This window comes from Eulemur rufifrons, chromosome 1 (assembly GCF_041146395.1).
Source record: "Eulemur rufifrons isolate Redbay chromosome 1, OSU_ERuf_1, whole genome shotgun sequence".
Taxonomy (NCBI): domain Eukaryota; kingdom Metazoa; phylum Chordata; class Mammalia; order Primates; family Lemuridae; genus Eulemur; species Eulemur rufifrons.
The window spans coordinates 50933943-50951484 of NC_090983.1; positions in this window are offsets into that span (position 1 = coordinate 50933943).

Sequence of the window (17542 nt, forward strand, 5' to 3'; positions counted from 1 at the left end):
GTGCATGGCAGAGCCCCAGCTTCCTGCCTGGAAGCATCAAAAGGGAAGCACCAGGAAACCAGAAAGTACAGAGGGGATTGTGGAGAGGGTGAGTTCATGAAAGCAGCCCTATAAAATTATTTATTAACTCCTAGATTCCAAGAGCTGCACATGCATTGATCTCATCCTAATCAGCATATACGAGACTTTGAAAGGTGCATAGATAGACTCCCACTCAGGTCTCAGACTTGCCACTGGGTGGCACATCCACAGGACAAATCTGAATAGCACTGGGCTTTAAAAACTGCACTGACCTTAGGACCACGGTCTTTAGAAGGCAAGTCGGAACTTGTAGCCTGAACCTAATCAGGTCAATTGCTTGCTGACAAAAATATCAGTATTCCCCATAGGCTTTAAAACAAGACCCAGAGGCTCACAATATAATACTCAAAATTTCCAGGATACAATCTAAAAGTACTTGCCACATGAAGAACCAAGAAAACAACCCACATAGGAAAAGACAATCAACAAACACCAATGCCAAGATAACACAAGAAGTTAAAGCAGCTTATTATAAAAATGCTCCAATAAGCAATGACAAACTCTCTTAGAACAAATAGAAAAATAGTAAATCTCATCAGAAAAACAAAAAATAAACAGAAGAGCCAAATGCAAATTTTAGCACTAAAAATATAATAAGTGAAATAAGAAACTCTCTGGATGGGTTCAACAGCAGAAGGGAGATTACAGAGGAGTTTGTGAAAGTAAAGATTGCTTAACAGAAATTATCCAAACTAAACAACAAAGGGTAAATAAGATTGAAAAAATTAACAGACTCAGGTATCAGTGGGATAATAACAAAAGACTTAAAATTCATGTCATTAGAGTTCAAGAAGAAAAAGAAAAAGAATAAGAGTATAATGCTTTAAAAAATTGAAAAAAATAATGACTTAAAATTTCCCAAATTTGGTGAAAGACATAAACTTCACGAGTCAGGAAACTCAGTGAACCTCCTATAGGGTAAACTCAAAAAAGTTCATGCCTAGACACATCATAATTAAGCTACTGAAAACTAAAGTCGAAGAAAAAATCCTTGAAAGCAGCCAGAGAAAGCCAGCACTTTGTCTATAGAACATGGATTTTAATGACTACAGGTTTCTCAGCAGAGACCATGGAGAACAATGGGAAGTGGTCCAATAATTTTCAAGTGCTGAAAGAAAATAACTATTTCTAGAGAATTCTATATCTAAAGAAAATATCCTTCAGGAATAAAGGTGAAATAAACATTCTTAGATGAAGAAAAACTAAGAAAAGTCATTGCTAAAGGAAGTTTTTCAGAAAAAAAGAAAATGATATCAGAAGGAAGATTGGAACATCAAGAATAAAGGGAATGTAGCAGAAATGGCAAATATGAGGGTATGTATAGTAGACTATTCCTCTCTTCTTAAAAAACATTTGATGATTTAGAAGGAAAAAATTTATAACATTGTCTGATAAAGTTTTCAACATGTGTAGAGGTGGTTATGACAACTACATCATCACGGGAGGGGAGTACAAAAGGATCGCTATGGTGGTACCGTTCCTATATCCCACTTGAAATGGTAAAGCATTGATTTCAAGTAGATTGTGAAACATTAAGTATGTATAATACAATCCCTAGAGTAACCACTAAGAAACCATACAAAGATATATAGTCAAAAACTTAATTAATTAAAAAGGAAAAAGAAGACAGGAAAGGGGAAACAGATAATTGGAAAACAGAAGGAACAAAGAGAAAATAAAAAATAAAAGGATAGACTTAAATCTAAACATACCAATAATCACATTATATATAAATGGTCTGTACACATCAATCAAAACCAGAGATTATCAGAATAGAGTTTTTAAAAAATCGTGCCCTGCCCTGACTATATGCTTTCTATAAGAAATTTGCTTCACATATAATGATATGGGGGGTTAAAAGTGGAAGGTTGGAAAGAGATATACAGATCAAAATGTCACTTCCATCTGCTTTTCCTGGGAAAATTCCTGCCATTCAAGAACTTGTAATACTACAATATGAAGTAAACTCATTTGATTACGTAAGTGAAATCCTTACTGTTTTGAGTGATCAGCTCTGCTTGAACTATTTTCTATTTTCAAGTGGGCTAAATACAAGCTTAATCAGAAACTAATCTTTCCTCTGTCATTTCAAAGGGGGCCTCATACATTCATGAATGTTTTTGTGTAAGTGACAAACACCACCAAGTACAAAGACTGATTTTAATTCTAAAGCAAAATCAACCTGGATATTTACATATTAATATAACCCTTTGAATGAGAGAAACACACAGTCCCCACGCTCACATGTGGCTCTAAGTGTTTATTAAACATCATAAATACATCAGATTTGCCCATGAGCTCACAGATAGACATGCACACAGAGGCAGGTCACGGCTCCTGGTAAAACCACCCATGCTCTTTTCCTCAGCTATAGTCAATAGCACATGTGGTTCCCGTCAGTAGCACTCATTCAGACAGATAAAAATCCGGCAACAGCTAAGTTCAGCTTCTCTCCAGTGGCCTTTTCCTTTGATTTCCAAAATATCAAGTGACTATTCACTAAACCCTATAATTGCCAACCTTACTCTTACTATCTTCAAAAATCTTTTTTCTATATATTACATAATTAACTCATCCTAATTTTCTCTAGTAGTATCTTTCTTTGTTAATTTTTAAAAAAAGAACAAACTATTGAAAGATATATGTGTTGATTAAATGTAGTAAAATTTGAAAAATAATTTAGGGACATGTAGCATGATGTTCATTGTTAATATAGGGTATTAAGTATATTTGATAGCGTAAAAACACATGATGGTCATGGGTGTGGGGAAGTTTCTTTCTTGAAAACTTTTACAGATATGAAACAGGAATTGTTTTCCTTAAACCTGGCTTGAATTCAACTTAAAGCATCATTTTCTTTCTTTTTATTCTTCCTGTCCTTAACTTTTCTTCTGCAATGTGAAAATACAAGGCAGATGTCTTCATCTCACTGGAATGCTTTTAACCTTAATGAAGGGTTGTAATAAATCAGCACTTTTCAGCCTGCTTTCTATCATCAACACATGCATACTTTTTGAGATATTAGCCTCCACAGAGATTATTAGAAATAATTAGGACAAGATAGAACTTATAGTTATTAGTATGTTAATGGACATGTAGCTGCTATTTGTTAACTAACTTTGATATGAAGAAAGTTATCTTGTCTATACATCTAGGAATTGTAGTTATTTAACAGGACACTTAAAAAAAAAGGCATCAATAGTTGATTATTATGCTGGAATGTGTGTGCATATGCAGGCTTAGTACACGCACATTTACATACACATACAGGATTATTAAAGTATAAACAGGTGATTTTGAGAGTTACGTGTATAGATTATAAGTTTTTATAAAATAAAAGAATTTACACATAAACAAGGAAATGGAGAATATTTTTCATTTTAAGGTTTTCTTGATTAAAATTATAAAATTGGAATTTACCTTTTCACGGCCAAAGTATTTCAATATTTTGTAATTTTTGTTTACTCAGGATTTACAGATGCCAATTTCTTCAATAAACAAAATTCAGTACTCTGAACTCCTCTCATTAACACACAAAAGAAAAATAACCTGCAGAATGGCAGCCCAAAAAGGGAGAGGTTGTATAAATAACCTCATAAAATGTGACATCTTGGTGACCTATTTTACATGGATGAAATTTGGTGATAGCAAAACAAATCGCTACTTTCCAAGATCACATGAATTAAGATGCAGCTAGGATTAATGCTAAAACCCTTAACTAACAATGACTGAAACTGAAGATGTGATGGGCTTGAATGAGCTTTGCAGTACACTAAGCTAAGATAAATTTTTCTCATGGTGACATCCATAAGAAAATTTTACAAGGCAGACTAACTACCTATCTTGATCCCCAAATGTTTAAAAAGCTGTTTCTGACTTCCAATGAATCAAACCTACTCATTCACCTTTCAAGAGGCCATAAAGTTTCATGCATGAAACTCTGGATCAGAAATTATGAGACTTAGGTTATAGGCCTCCTTCTCAGGAGAAGAGAACTAGGCCACCCCAACTGAGTGGAATCCTTCTGCCACTTTATGTTTCTCTCCCACCTGGGTGACCAGGTTATAAAAGCTTTCTACATATTTAAGTCCATGGGGCAATGAAGTCTGAAGATTCAATTCCCAATGTCAGCTCTGCCACTGGGTGACATTAAGAAAATTACTTGCCTTGCTGAACCTCAGTTTTGTCATTTATAAAATGGGGCTGAAGGCATTCTGAGAATGTGTGTGAAATTGTTTGTGAACAGCAAACAGATATACAGGTTGCAGGGAAAACAGAGCTGGGTATTGGAGACGCTGTTGGTGGCTTGATCTTTATTGATCTGTCTGACTTTCAGCATTTGTAACTTGCTCTTTCCCTTTCCAATTTCTTTCTAACACAGCATACATTTTTCTAGTCATAATTCCAGGCAGAACTGGATGGGATCTCAAAAGTAATGTAGTTTAAACTCCTTGTGGACAGTTTGAGAAACTGAGTCTCAGAGAAAAACCCAGGTCCCTCAAGGAATCAGGATTGGGGTCTAGATCTTTAAACCACTGATCCAACACCTCTCTCTCTTCTACTGGCATATTCATTCATTCCAAAAACATTTTTTTGAGCACCTATTATGTGCTAGGCACAGGGCTTCTCTAATCTCACTTCCAAGAAAATAGTCTGTAGGAGTGTTAAGACATATCTCAGCGCTGGTATCTATAGCTGAATTAATATTCTGGTCATATTTTAATCATTATTGGACCAAATTTTTACAGTTATACTGGTAATTTTCTACTGTTGTTTTGTTATCACTATTATTATTGCTAAGGAAACCTTCCTTTAATGAGCACTTAGAAAGCAGTTCAAGGTGGAGCTCAGATAATAGCAGGGCTGCTCCAGGGGAAGGAGGAGTACCTCCACCCCCAGAACCTCCTGCAGCACTGCAGCCCCACCCAGAGCGCTTCAGTGATCTCAGAGTTTGAGAATCATTGCACTGGATGATTCTCTTTCTTGGGCTTGACTTAATCAGAGGTTACATCTCTAGATAGAGTTTAGAAGTATTTACTATTATTTCAAGGAACCAAAGAAGCTTTGTTCAGCCAAAAAAAGGTTAAATGTCTTTTCATCATTAGATCTACTTCCTTAAGATACAGTGAATAAGAACTTGGCATTTCCTTGCTTGGGAAGATGCCTCCTTTGAGTGTCCACATGTTATTTTGGCTGACTGGCTACCATGCTCAAAAATACAGTCCTGTTAGGGCTCTTCTAACTCCAAATGAGTGAGGTTGTTTGTTGGCCTGGTTACAGTCTGTAATGATGTTCTAATGATATTAATAAATTCGTGATCAGAGTGTATTTTGCTGCTCCAAAGTCGTCTTTCCTCTCAGGATGATGGGTGGTGGATTTGAGGTTTTGAAAAAGCTCTTCCACCACTAAAATATACCAGTAGTGAAGACTACTGTGCTGAGGACACACCAGGGCTGACTACAGCCAGCAAGTCCAAATACCGACACACTAAAAGGACATATTAATAAAGCTCACTACAGAATCTGAAGCAGCTGTATTTGTCTAGGTTAAGAAGAACTGTATGTGCAATAATGAATGCAAATAAGAAGTGTCTTTTCCCCCATCACAAGGAAGCACCATACCCATGACAGGCAGGTTTAGGATAGTGTGTTTGCTTCTGTCCCCATTTTGCTCCTCCAGCATTTTTCTTTTCTTTGTGCCAACCTCACCAAAGTGCAATGGAGCAAAATGTAAAGCCTGAGGTAGAGATGGAAATGAATGGAAAGTTGACTCCCAAACTGTCTCAGTCCACCCCCCATCCATGGGACGTAGAGATAAAGGGGGGCCCTCCCTGCTTTACTGGTATAGAGATAACAGCTTTCCAAAACTTCTCTAAAGAGTGACCAGAAACGCCAGATCATGGGAATGTAAATCAGTGTCTTTCTGAAGGAGCATTTGGGCAGTATATTTTCCAAACCCTTGGTGTCAGCTTGTCTAATTATAGGAATTTACCCTAAGAAAAATAATCATGAACGTGCACCAAGATTTAGCTACAAAAGTGCTCGTTGTGGTGTTACTTATAACAGTGTAAAACAGGACACAACCTCAATTTCCAGCATAATGATTTGGTTAAGATATGATAGAATCACATGCAGGATACTAAACAACTATTAAAAACAATGCTGTAAAAGAAGATTTAATAAGATGGACAGACTCTGTGATATATTAATAATTGAAAAGAACAGATTGCATTAAAAATTGTGTGTGTGTATGTAAAATAAATATTGGAAGGATGTATACTAAAATGTTAACAGTAGTTATTTCTCTATTATGATTTTTTGGGTTTTTCATGTATTTCTGTATGTTCTACAATGAATATGAATTGCTTTAATAAGAAAATATTTCTTTAAATATTGGGAAAAGAGAATTGCCCTGAAGGAGATGAAATGGCTTTGTAGAAATTGAGTGAATGATTAATTATTTAGAAATCTGCATTATACCTTCATATTTTAAGTGTAATCCAAAATAAAACATGATTTCTTTGTAGAAAGCCTTAATTATTTCTTTAAGAAAACTGTCTTCACCTTGGCAATTTGCAGCTTGTTCTGTCCCATGTTTTACTTTCATTCTTTTTCTCCCCCCAAACAAAGTTCAGATTTATAGCACCTGCCGTTGCTTTTAATGTAGTAGTTGCACCTAATTTCCAAAGCGCAGTGAAATTCCACCACTCTCCATTCCACATTTTGCCTTCAGCAACAAGCAGTCTGAGAGACATAAAACCAAGATATTTTCTAAGGGCAGGTAGCAGACACTTTTACTAAATATGAAATACCAAAGCCACCCCAAGCTAGAAGGGCATTTACTAAAAAGGTTGCCAGTAAGCACCAGATAATTTTAAGCTCCTCAGATGAGGCAACTTTTGAAGTTGGATATGAGCGCCTTAAGTCAAAGATGTCTTTGAAAAGAATCATGAACCATCCTCCAGAAAGAACCACGAAATGTCCATCTGGAAGAGATGTGAATCTGACCTTTGAATAAACAACATGAGATAAAAAAGAATATTACAGAATTTCCTTTTCTCTTGCCAAAGCCCGATAGGCATTGTAAAAAGGATGGTTAAAGGTATGGGCTACAGAGCCCCAGTCCACATACTGACTATGGGAGCTTGGGAATGTTGATGATCTGACCGTGCCTCAGTTTCTTCAGCTGCTAAAGTGATATGTACTAATCTCATAGGCTTAAATAAAAGTGAAATAAAATAATGTTGATACTTTGCATGTTTGACAAATGAAAAGCATTCTATAAATGATGTTACTGTATTACTATTTTTAATTTACTATTTTTATTTAGTTCAGCCCCGTTATCAATAAAGAGACTCATCTTGCTATGAATTTTAAGAAATGAAAGAGATTCTTTGGAATTTCTGTTTAAAAAATAGAGGCATATTCAGGCTTACACTGGACTCCAAATACTATCATTGGCCTTTATAATAAATATAATGCCAATAGCAAAGCGAAACATGGGTGGGCCAAATGGCACAACAAATAGATTCTATTTTTGAACATGAAAAAAGTAAAAAACAATTTACCAAGAACAAAAGTAGCCTCTGCAAAACATTAATGGTCCCATCAATTCATCAACTAATTATCAAAATATCACAGATATGCAGGCATATGAGGTATATTGAAATGATCCCAATTTTCTTCATTCAAAAAAAATGCTCCCTTTACATACTTTATTAAGAAAAGCCTCACTGCAAAGGCTCTAAAGAGAGAAATGACATCAGATTTTTTAAAGTAATTAATATATGTTTGGGCTATATTTTGAGAGTGAGATATGTATAGTCAGTATAGCCTAAAACAAGTAATGCTAAAACTAACATCCTGACTGGCCACAGGCATGCAAAGAGCTATCTGTTACTGTTGTCAAAACTTAATGGTGGAAAAAAAACCAAAAAATCCGATGGTGGCAACTGAGGCAAAGGAGCAATGGACCAAGTCCCAAGAGGTGCAAAGAAAAAGAACTTAGAACTAAGCTCCATAAAGGCAGAGGTGTTTGTGTTTTCTTCTCTACTATGTCCCACGGTGCTACATAGTTGACATTCAATTGTCATTGAATGGTTGGAGAAATGAAGAAAAATTAGAAAGCAATACCAGAAAATTAAAATGAAACTACCATATGATCCAGCAATCCCACTTCTGGGTATATATCCAAAGGAAATGAAAGCAGTATGTCAAAGAGACAGATATCTGCACTCCCACGTTCCCTGCAGCGTTATTCACAGTAGCCAAGATGTGGAATTAACCTAGGTGTCCCCCAGTGGCTGAATGGATAAAGAAAATGTGGTATACTCAATGGCATACTATTCAGCCTTAAAAAGGAGACAATCCTGTCATTTGCAGCAACATAGATGAACCCGGAGGATATTATGTTAAGTGAAATAAGCCAGGCAAGGAAAAAGGAATATTAATACTTCATGATCTCATATGTGGAATCTCACTTGTATGTGACTTCTATAAGTCAAACGCATAGAAGCAGAGTACAGAATGGTGGTCACCAGAGACTGGGAAAGAGAGGGGAGCTTGAGGAAATATTGATCAAATGATACAAAATTTCAGTGAGACAGGAGGGATAAATTCAAGACATCTATTGTACATCCATGGTGACTACAGTTAGTAACAATATATCATATACTTGAAAATTGCTAAGAGAGTAGACTTTAAGTGTTCTTACCACAAAAATAATAAACATGTGAAGTAATGCATATGCTAATTAGCATGATTTAGCCATTCCATCATGTTGCACACCATAAATATATACAATTTTTATTTGTCAATTAGAAAAATAATAAAAATACCAGAAACGCCCTGTATATTATAGTTGCAAGGCTGTGTGGATGTGCTCACATTATTCTAACAATTGCAGCTGAATCCTGGCACCCTGAGTGAGCAAACCCAGTAAGCAAACCTCCTTACAGAGTGGTGTCCCAACAAGTCTTATTCCTGCTGAGTGCAATGACTCAGGGATACAAAGTACAGGAACTACGTTTTCCCTGGCTTTGTTTCTTCTGGCACTTAGGATATCTTAGCCTCTACTTAGGAATTATATAAAAATTAAAATTCAGATGCCTAAGTTAGCACTAAAATCATTTAAACGGGAAAAAAATATTTAGTGTTTAAATAAATCACAAAATTGGACTGAGGCCTTGAAAAGGTTAAAGTTACAGCATAAATGGCATTCGTCCAAACATTTCTGCATTCTTTACTTGAGAAAGATCTTTTGTGAAATGGATGCTACAGAATCATAGCATTAAAAAGGGAATGAAAGAATTTTGGTACAGAATCACCATAAAGCCTAAGTGTTTGGGGTGCTTTCTTAAAAGCTTTTGACAATGCAATCTCTATTTTCTGATGTATGTATAATGTTAACCATAAGTCTTAACCATTGCTGTTGTATATTCTCAATGGCTCTGTAACTTCCTGGTATTTATGAAGAGTGTGACTATGAACATGAGTTGGAGATATGTTTTCATATTTTCTTTCTGGCTTTGGGTCATTATTTGACACATAAATCAAAAGCAGGGCTTTGGTCTTGATACTAGATTACATGCACTCTAACAGGACTGAAAGGAAACACCAGATTTTCAGAATTTGGATTACAGTGATTGCATTCTAGTTTTTGGTTTTGTTTTTTTGGGCTACAATGCTCCCATTATATAAACTATTTTTAAATATAATTTTATAGAATATTGCCATTGAAACAGTTTGCCAGCCATCATCAAAATCAATGTTTAGTATTTTGAAGTTGCTCACCTTAATTCCTTTGTTATGATGATTTTCAAGCTCTGCTACATGCCCCACACTGTGCTATGTACTGTTAAAGATGCAAAAGAAATACCTTTTATGGACCCTACCTTCTGAAAGCTTACATCAGATAAAATATTAAAGAGCATATAAGACCAAATGAGTTATGCATGCCAGGGAAAACCAGGCAGATGAGGGGTGTGTGGAGAACAGAACAGTTAATGATGGAGGGAGCTAGAGCTGAGTGGAGACTCAACAGAGGGCTCAATGGGAAGAGGAGTGTCTGGTTCAGTGAACTGTATGTGCAAAAATGTGGAAGTGGGAAAACCAAGCCAAATAATACAGAGTATAATTTTTTTGTTAAAAACTCCAAAATGATCTAATTAGCTAACATTTATTGAATGTTTATTAATATTAAGGGCCAGGCTGACTTGACTTACATAGTATAATTTAATTCTAAAAATGAAATGGGGCAAGGTAATATCATTATCCCCATTTTCCAGATGAGGAACCTGAGATTCAGACTGCAAGTAATTCAGCTGCACAGCCAGTAAGCAATGAAGGGAAAAGTGAGCCCAGGCAACGCAGCTCCCAAACCACATGATAGGCATTACACTGGTTCACAGGGCTCTCCGAGAGTTGTTACTGTAAGAGGGATAGACAGACTTAGCCAAAAGGGAGTGACAGAAGCTTCACTGTGGGGAAACTAGAGATTAGAAACAGAATTCCATGACTGGAAAATACTGTGGGTCCCGGAGACGATCTACATCTGGCCTCCCCATTCTGTAAACTGCACACGTGCTCACAAATGATGCAGCGGTGATATCTCTTTGATCACAGTATCTACTGTTATCACAGAGTTCAAGAAAAGCATCCAGATTCTACACAAGAAGTCAGCCAGAGCAGCGGAACCCGGGGAAAACACTTAACCTTCCTTGATCTCAGTTTCCTCATCTTAAATGAGGAGGAAAGACTTCGTGATCTCTAGGGCCCATTTTAAAATTCTGCAAGCATTTTATAAATGTCACTAACAATTTCAGACAAACTTTAGGGTTCCAGAAATGGAAATGTCAACTGAATAATGAGTAGCAGATGCCATGTGGAAGTTCTGTCATGATCGTTCTTGAAAAATAAACTTGTTTGTTTCATGAGCCACACATGAAGGCAAGTACCCTGGGAAGACTTCCTTTTACAACTTGAAAGTCTTTGTCATAAGACAAATGCAAAAGGATTGAAGTGTATTTTATGAAAAATCGGAAATGTGTATTTGATATCAATATTTTGTCATAAAAACACCATACTTTCATACCTTCATTAGCCCAAATATTTAAGAACATAAAATACATTTTACTGAAATATGCTTAAAGCCATCAGTATCATTAACTAATTGATCTCTTGTTAGGACAAGTGATGAATCAACTGAAAATATCCATTTCCTGGCTGTTTATGTTTAAACAACACCATTTCCTAAGGAGAAACTTGCAAATAAAGCACTTCCTAATTTAAGAGGAACATTCTGAAAATAAACCTTTGAAGAACTCTCGGTGAATTCCTAAGCACATCCTATAATGATTTTAGTTTCCTGAGTCCTAGCATTTTCATGTCATGTGATAAAAGTGCAAAGAGGTGAAAGCCTCATATTTTTTCATGTATCCCTTTTCGTTTACTCTTTAAGATGTCTTCATGATTTTGTCTTTGTTCATGACTGCTCTTAGAAAATGAGCTTTTCTCCATGTATTTTTTTGCACATAGCTTCTTAAAACTTTTATTTATTGAGCTATAATTTACAAACAGTAAAATACAGAAATCTTAAGTATACAGCCCAATGAATTTTTTACATATGTATATACCATGTTAACCACTGCCAAGATTAGGATATAAAACATTTTCATCGTCCAGAGAGTTCTCCTGTTCATCTTTCTAGTCAAAACCCCTCAGCCCCACTGAAGTAACTAGTATTCTGATTTCTATTTCCATGGACTGGTTTTACCTGTCCTTGAAATTCATATAAAATGGATTCACACACTATGGACTCATTTGTGTCTGGCTTCTTTCACCTGATGCAATGTTTTTGAGATTCATCTATGCTGTGTGGGTGTCAGTAGTTCATTGCTTTTTATTGCTGAATGCAGGGCCATGTGACAGTTTATCCATTCACCTGTTGATGGACATTTGGGTTGTCTCCAGGGCTGGATAAAGCTGTTATGAATAAAGCTGTGATGAATATCCCTGTACAGGTCTTCTTGTGAGCATATGCACTTGCTTCTTTTGGGTCTATTTCCAGCAGCGAAATTTCTTGGTCATAGGGTAGGTATGTGTTTAACTGTCTACGCATTTTTTATTAACACTGTCTGAGAGTTGCCATATTAAACATCTATTGTCTCTTTCAGGCATATACAGTTGAGATTGGCAGGCAGGAAAAAAGTGGACTATCTGGGCATTCTCATAGCAATCTCCCAAACCCAGCATTCAGGCAGGTATTAAATAGAAGAGTCAGCAATTTTTCCCCAGTTACCTGTGCACATATAGAGTGAGTGGGAGCATCTTTCAAATCCTCCACAGATGCTGGGGAAATCTTGCCCCTTTTCCATCAAGGAGATTATTCTCTTGAGACCCAATGTTTCAGAACTTGGATTTCCTAGCAGAAAACGCATCAGAAAACAAATCCCAGCATGACAGAATCCTTGGCAAGGCCAACCTGACATCTCATGTGGTCACTCAGGTTTCCAGAGAATTTGATAATCCACCAGGACCACGATGGCCATGGGTCCCGAATCAAGCAGTAGACTTCAGCCTTGGGAAGTCTCAGTCACTCCCAAAAGTGCCAAGAAAAGCCGTCTCCCTCTGTTCAGATAATCATCTTTCCTCTGATTTACAGTATCTGGCCTGCAGGTGTTGAAAGGTGCTCTTCATTTAGTTAGATAATAATGATCCCAGAAAGTATATTTCCATAGTTACATCATCCTCTCCCCATCACCCACCACCGAAGCCAGCCAGCTCCTTACTCCCTCCAGCTGTGAGCCTGTAATGTGCTTTGGGTTATATTTGGGTCATTGATATTAAGCTCTTAGAATTCTACCCCCAAAATGGAAAAAGGAAAATGCCCACAGGGACCAAGGAGAGTGTCTCCTTCTACAAATCTTTTTTTCTGATAAGAGGTGACCCGTGGCCAGAATTGGAGATTTATATGTGCATTTTGACATAAATCTACATCTGTAATTATGAGTCATAATGATCTTTATAGGCGGCACTAAATTGGCAAAGAAGAGTTACTGTTATTGACAAAGCATTGACCTGAACATTAGTGGTGGAAGAGCTAATTATTTTTTTTTTTCCTGAGGAGTAGGACTTCTTTTCTAGTTATGAATCACTTAGAATCTGGGCCTTTATTAAATATCTTTTCACTTCTGAAAACAAGCATACCTGAGCCTCCAAAGCACATCCTTTATCATCACAAAATTACAGATGCATAAAAATTTCAAAACACATTCCAGAGGCTTTTTTGATCTTTTCAAAGACAGTGATGGGTGTTTACAAGTGACTGAAGAAGCCAATCTATGTTTTGTGAAAGCAGGTTGTCTGCGAGATACACTCCCATGTCTGAAAGACGAAGGCCTATTTTTAGCTGGGCGTGCTGGGATTCAAGTGTGGAGCCACCATTAGCATTAACAGAGCTCTTCGCGGCTGAGTACTGCGTGCAGGAGGCCCTGAAAATGTACCCTTTAGAGCAACGGAAGGTTCAAGTGTGCTTTAAATCATAGCCTTACCATACTTGCATGTTATTGGCAAGCCTGCCTAAAAATAGAATCTCATTACTTTAATTCTACAGTATTCTTAAGTTAGCCAACCTTTATTATTAATAACAGCATTTTTATAGCACTGTCTGTTCAAGAGAACTTCACATACACATAAAACTTTCCTGCCTTAATGTAACAAGCTTTATGTTAAGAGGGCAGGAGGTAGGTAGTAAGGAGTGGTTCCCACTCTCTGTCCGGGGAAGAGGACTGAAAACATGTTACCAGGTGGCTGTAAACAAAGCCTCTCTTCAAAGTTGAGCTATCTGCCCAACAAGCATTTTAATTCTGTGAAAGTATGTTGTATTTTTCACTGATGATTTGCAAGGCCCTGGGGACAGTCACAGTAAGCCCACAAATAATAGGCTGCTTCTGTGATACATTTGGTGTTTATCTATTCAGGTCTTAGCAGAGTCTTGGAAACAATAGCCACGATAAAACATGCATGCCTTTTCCCCACTCTGCAAACAACGGGGGGGGGGGGCGGATTCTGAGAAATCTTTCTTCCTCTTTGTGGACTTACGAACCCCAACTCAGCTATTCAGAATAAAAAGAGGATTGAACATTTTCAGCTTTCTATGAGCTTATACCAATTGCTTACCAAGGTTGTGTGAATAATTAGTAATGTTAGTAACCACTGTTTCTGGATAAATGCAGAGTGGATGTGTAAAGCATGCCTTCTGAGTTTAGAGTAGTGCTTATACGCACGATTCTAGTTCAACAATGTAGCTGAATAACCACGTAAGTGTGGGTGTGGGTGTGTGTGTGCATATGTGAGACAGAGAGTGCATGAGCACTGTGTGGTAGCTCACACAGGTATTCAGACACCCTGCATTTCAGTGGAACAAACATATGGATACTAATTTCCATGCACTTTGTGCGTTTAAGTATAAATGTATGTCATCTAAAGAAGCAACCAAAGTCAGGACTTCCACAATAATAAATATTTATGAAGTAATTCTCTGAGTCATGCACTGTTCTAAGAACTGGATATGAAAACACTAAGACACAGCCTTCCTGCCAGCTTTCAGCTTAGATAGGGAACAGATAAGTAAAAGGAAATTTCCACCAATGAGAAAAGTATTTTGTAAGAACAGAGTACATGGGCATTTATAGCAGCCCATAAGAGAGGAGCATAACCAGGTCTTGGGTGGTCAGGGAATGCTTCCCGGAAGAGGTGGCCTAGCCAGGAATGAAAGAGGACAGAGTCCCAAAAGGCAGAGGAATCAGCGGGAACAGAGCCCTTGAGGCCAGAGAGTTATGCAGTCCTAGCACTGGAAATGGGTCAGTAAGACTGGCGTGAAGATGAGTGGTGGCTGCCGGAGGAGAGAGTAGAATCTGAAAGGACCGTGTGTGCCACATGGAGGAGCTCGGGCTTAATCCTGAGAGCAGTGGGGACTTCATAGCATACTATTTTAGGGGGACAGGACTAAGGTTCTATTTTGAAATATAGCAGGTGAGATAGTTCAGCTCACTCTACCTCATAGTTGTACTTCTGAAGCTGGCCTGTGCCATCTCTTTCCTCCTTAATTTCCCTCTTTTCCCTTTATACAGACTGTCCCAAGATAGCCACATCACAGCACTGAGTCAAGGCAAACACACCAGGGTCGTCCTGTGAACTCAGAAATAAAATCAATGGAAAGAACCCCAAGACACTGGTTGCTACCCGGGCACATCAATACTCCCAGCTGCTTTTGTGACACCAGAGTCTCAGAGGTAAATCCTACAAAATGTCACAGAGTTTTGTGCTCTTTTGATGGCTTAAGGTATGAGAAGGGGGACAAAGGGGAACTGCACAAAAAGGGCATTTCTCATGTATTGACCATGATAAATATGCTTGTTCAGAAAAGAAAAGGTGAACTGGAAAGCCCACGTGTCTGATCTGGACAGGAATGTATATGTGTTTATGTTTCAGAGATGGAGAAATGCGTCATGGAAGGCCAGTCTATTGGTATTAACTGCTATCAGTATACCTGACAGTTTGCAGAGCATTGGCTGTTTCCATCCTGCAAAGCTTCAAGGGGGCTGCTGGCCCAGCAGATCACAGATCGTAGTGACATAGCACCTCTGAAGGCTTCTGGGAGGGGATCCATTCCCCTGCCTTTCTTCTTCCTCCTTTTCTTCTTTGTGCAACCCTATAGGAGATCCCTCCTGCCCCACATGGTTTTTGGCGAAGATACTGTGATTGCTAATCTGGATGCAAAGTAGGAAAATTGGGCTGATTATTATGGACTGTTCCTTCCCCTTGGAAAATTTGCTTTCAGATGCTCACTTCCAGATACTAACAGCAAAGTTTTTTTCAGGTATAAAATGGGGGTTTGGGGAAGATTTACTAAAATAATCCATGTAAAGAGCTAAACACAGACCTGGCTATTCTAGGAAAACCTCAATCAATGTTAGCTACCAGTCTTCTTGTGGTTCCTGTGAGCCAGCCTGGTTCTGATGTATTCTTCACTTCAACCTGCAGGTCCTGAGTCCAACATGGCAATTCTTCCTTGTCTACCGATTTTCAAGGATGATTGGGAGTTTGTGTATATATTTCATTATTGCATCTGCCAACAAGTACTTGCACTATCCGATATAGTCCTATCTTTTGGCAAATATTTTTGAATTGGAGATTTTCTTTAAAAGAAAAGAGCTAAAGCTTAGGCTAGAGTTTAGTGAAACTGTATTCACACAATGCATTGTAAATTGAAAAGCAAATTGGCAATATATATCAAGATCCATAAAAATGCTCACATTTCTCAACTCAGTCATCTTTCTCATTTCTGGAGATAATTCCCAAGGAAATAATTCAGAATGTAGAAAAAAATAAGAATATAAAGATATTAACCACAGTGCTATTTAAATCATTTCAAAATTGTCAACAACCTAAATATCTACCCATAGAGTTGTGGTTGAATTCATACTGATACATCAAATTAATGGAATATTAGCAATTCAGTTCTGAGGTTCCATCAGGAACTTTCTGAAAGATTCCATGGCAGTTTATCCTGGAAGGATGGTTTGAAAGAAAAAGTCTGATGGCCTTTGTAATATAGTCTCCTTTTGAAAGGTGATATATTCAAAATGGCCAGCCAATTGTGTTCAAACACAGGCACAATGAGTAGACGGCACCTTGATGTAGCTGCTAAACCCCAGTAGCACAGGCATGGCAACTCATATTTTTTGATAAATGAGTAGAATAAGCACTGTTTATTGAAGGATATAGACAATGCTATTAGTCAATTTACATATATGATTTCATTTTATCTTTACAAAAACTCATGAGGTATTATTACTTCATTTTAGAGACAAGGAAGCTGTACCAGTCTATTTTGTGTTGCTATAAAGGAATATCTGAGGCTGGGTAGTTTATAAAGAAAAGAGATTTATTTGGCTTATGGTTCTGCAGACTGTACAAGCATGGTGCCAGCTTCTGCTTCTGGTGAGGGCTTCAGGGAGCTTCTAATCAAGGTGGAAGACAAAAGGGGAACAAGTGTGTCACATGGTGAGAGAGGGAGCAAGAGAGGGAACAAGAGAGGGAGGAGATGGTACCAAGCTCTTTTAAACAACCAACTTTCCTGTGAACTAATAAAGTGAGAACTCATTCATCATCACAGGGAGGGCACCAAGCCATTCATGAGGGATCCGCCCTCGTGACCCAAACACCTTCCACCAGGCCCTGCCTTCAACATTGGTGATCAAATTTCAACATGAGATTTGGAGGGGCCAAACATCCAAACCATATCAGAAGCCAAGTTCCAAAGCAACACAACTGATCTGTCTAACTTCAAAGCCAGTCATGAAATAGTCCTGAGGATTAGATATCATGTGTGTGAGGCCATAGTAACCTCTCAATACATAGCAGCTGTTATTTTTACAAATCACTGTGCAACATAGCCT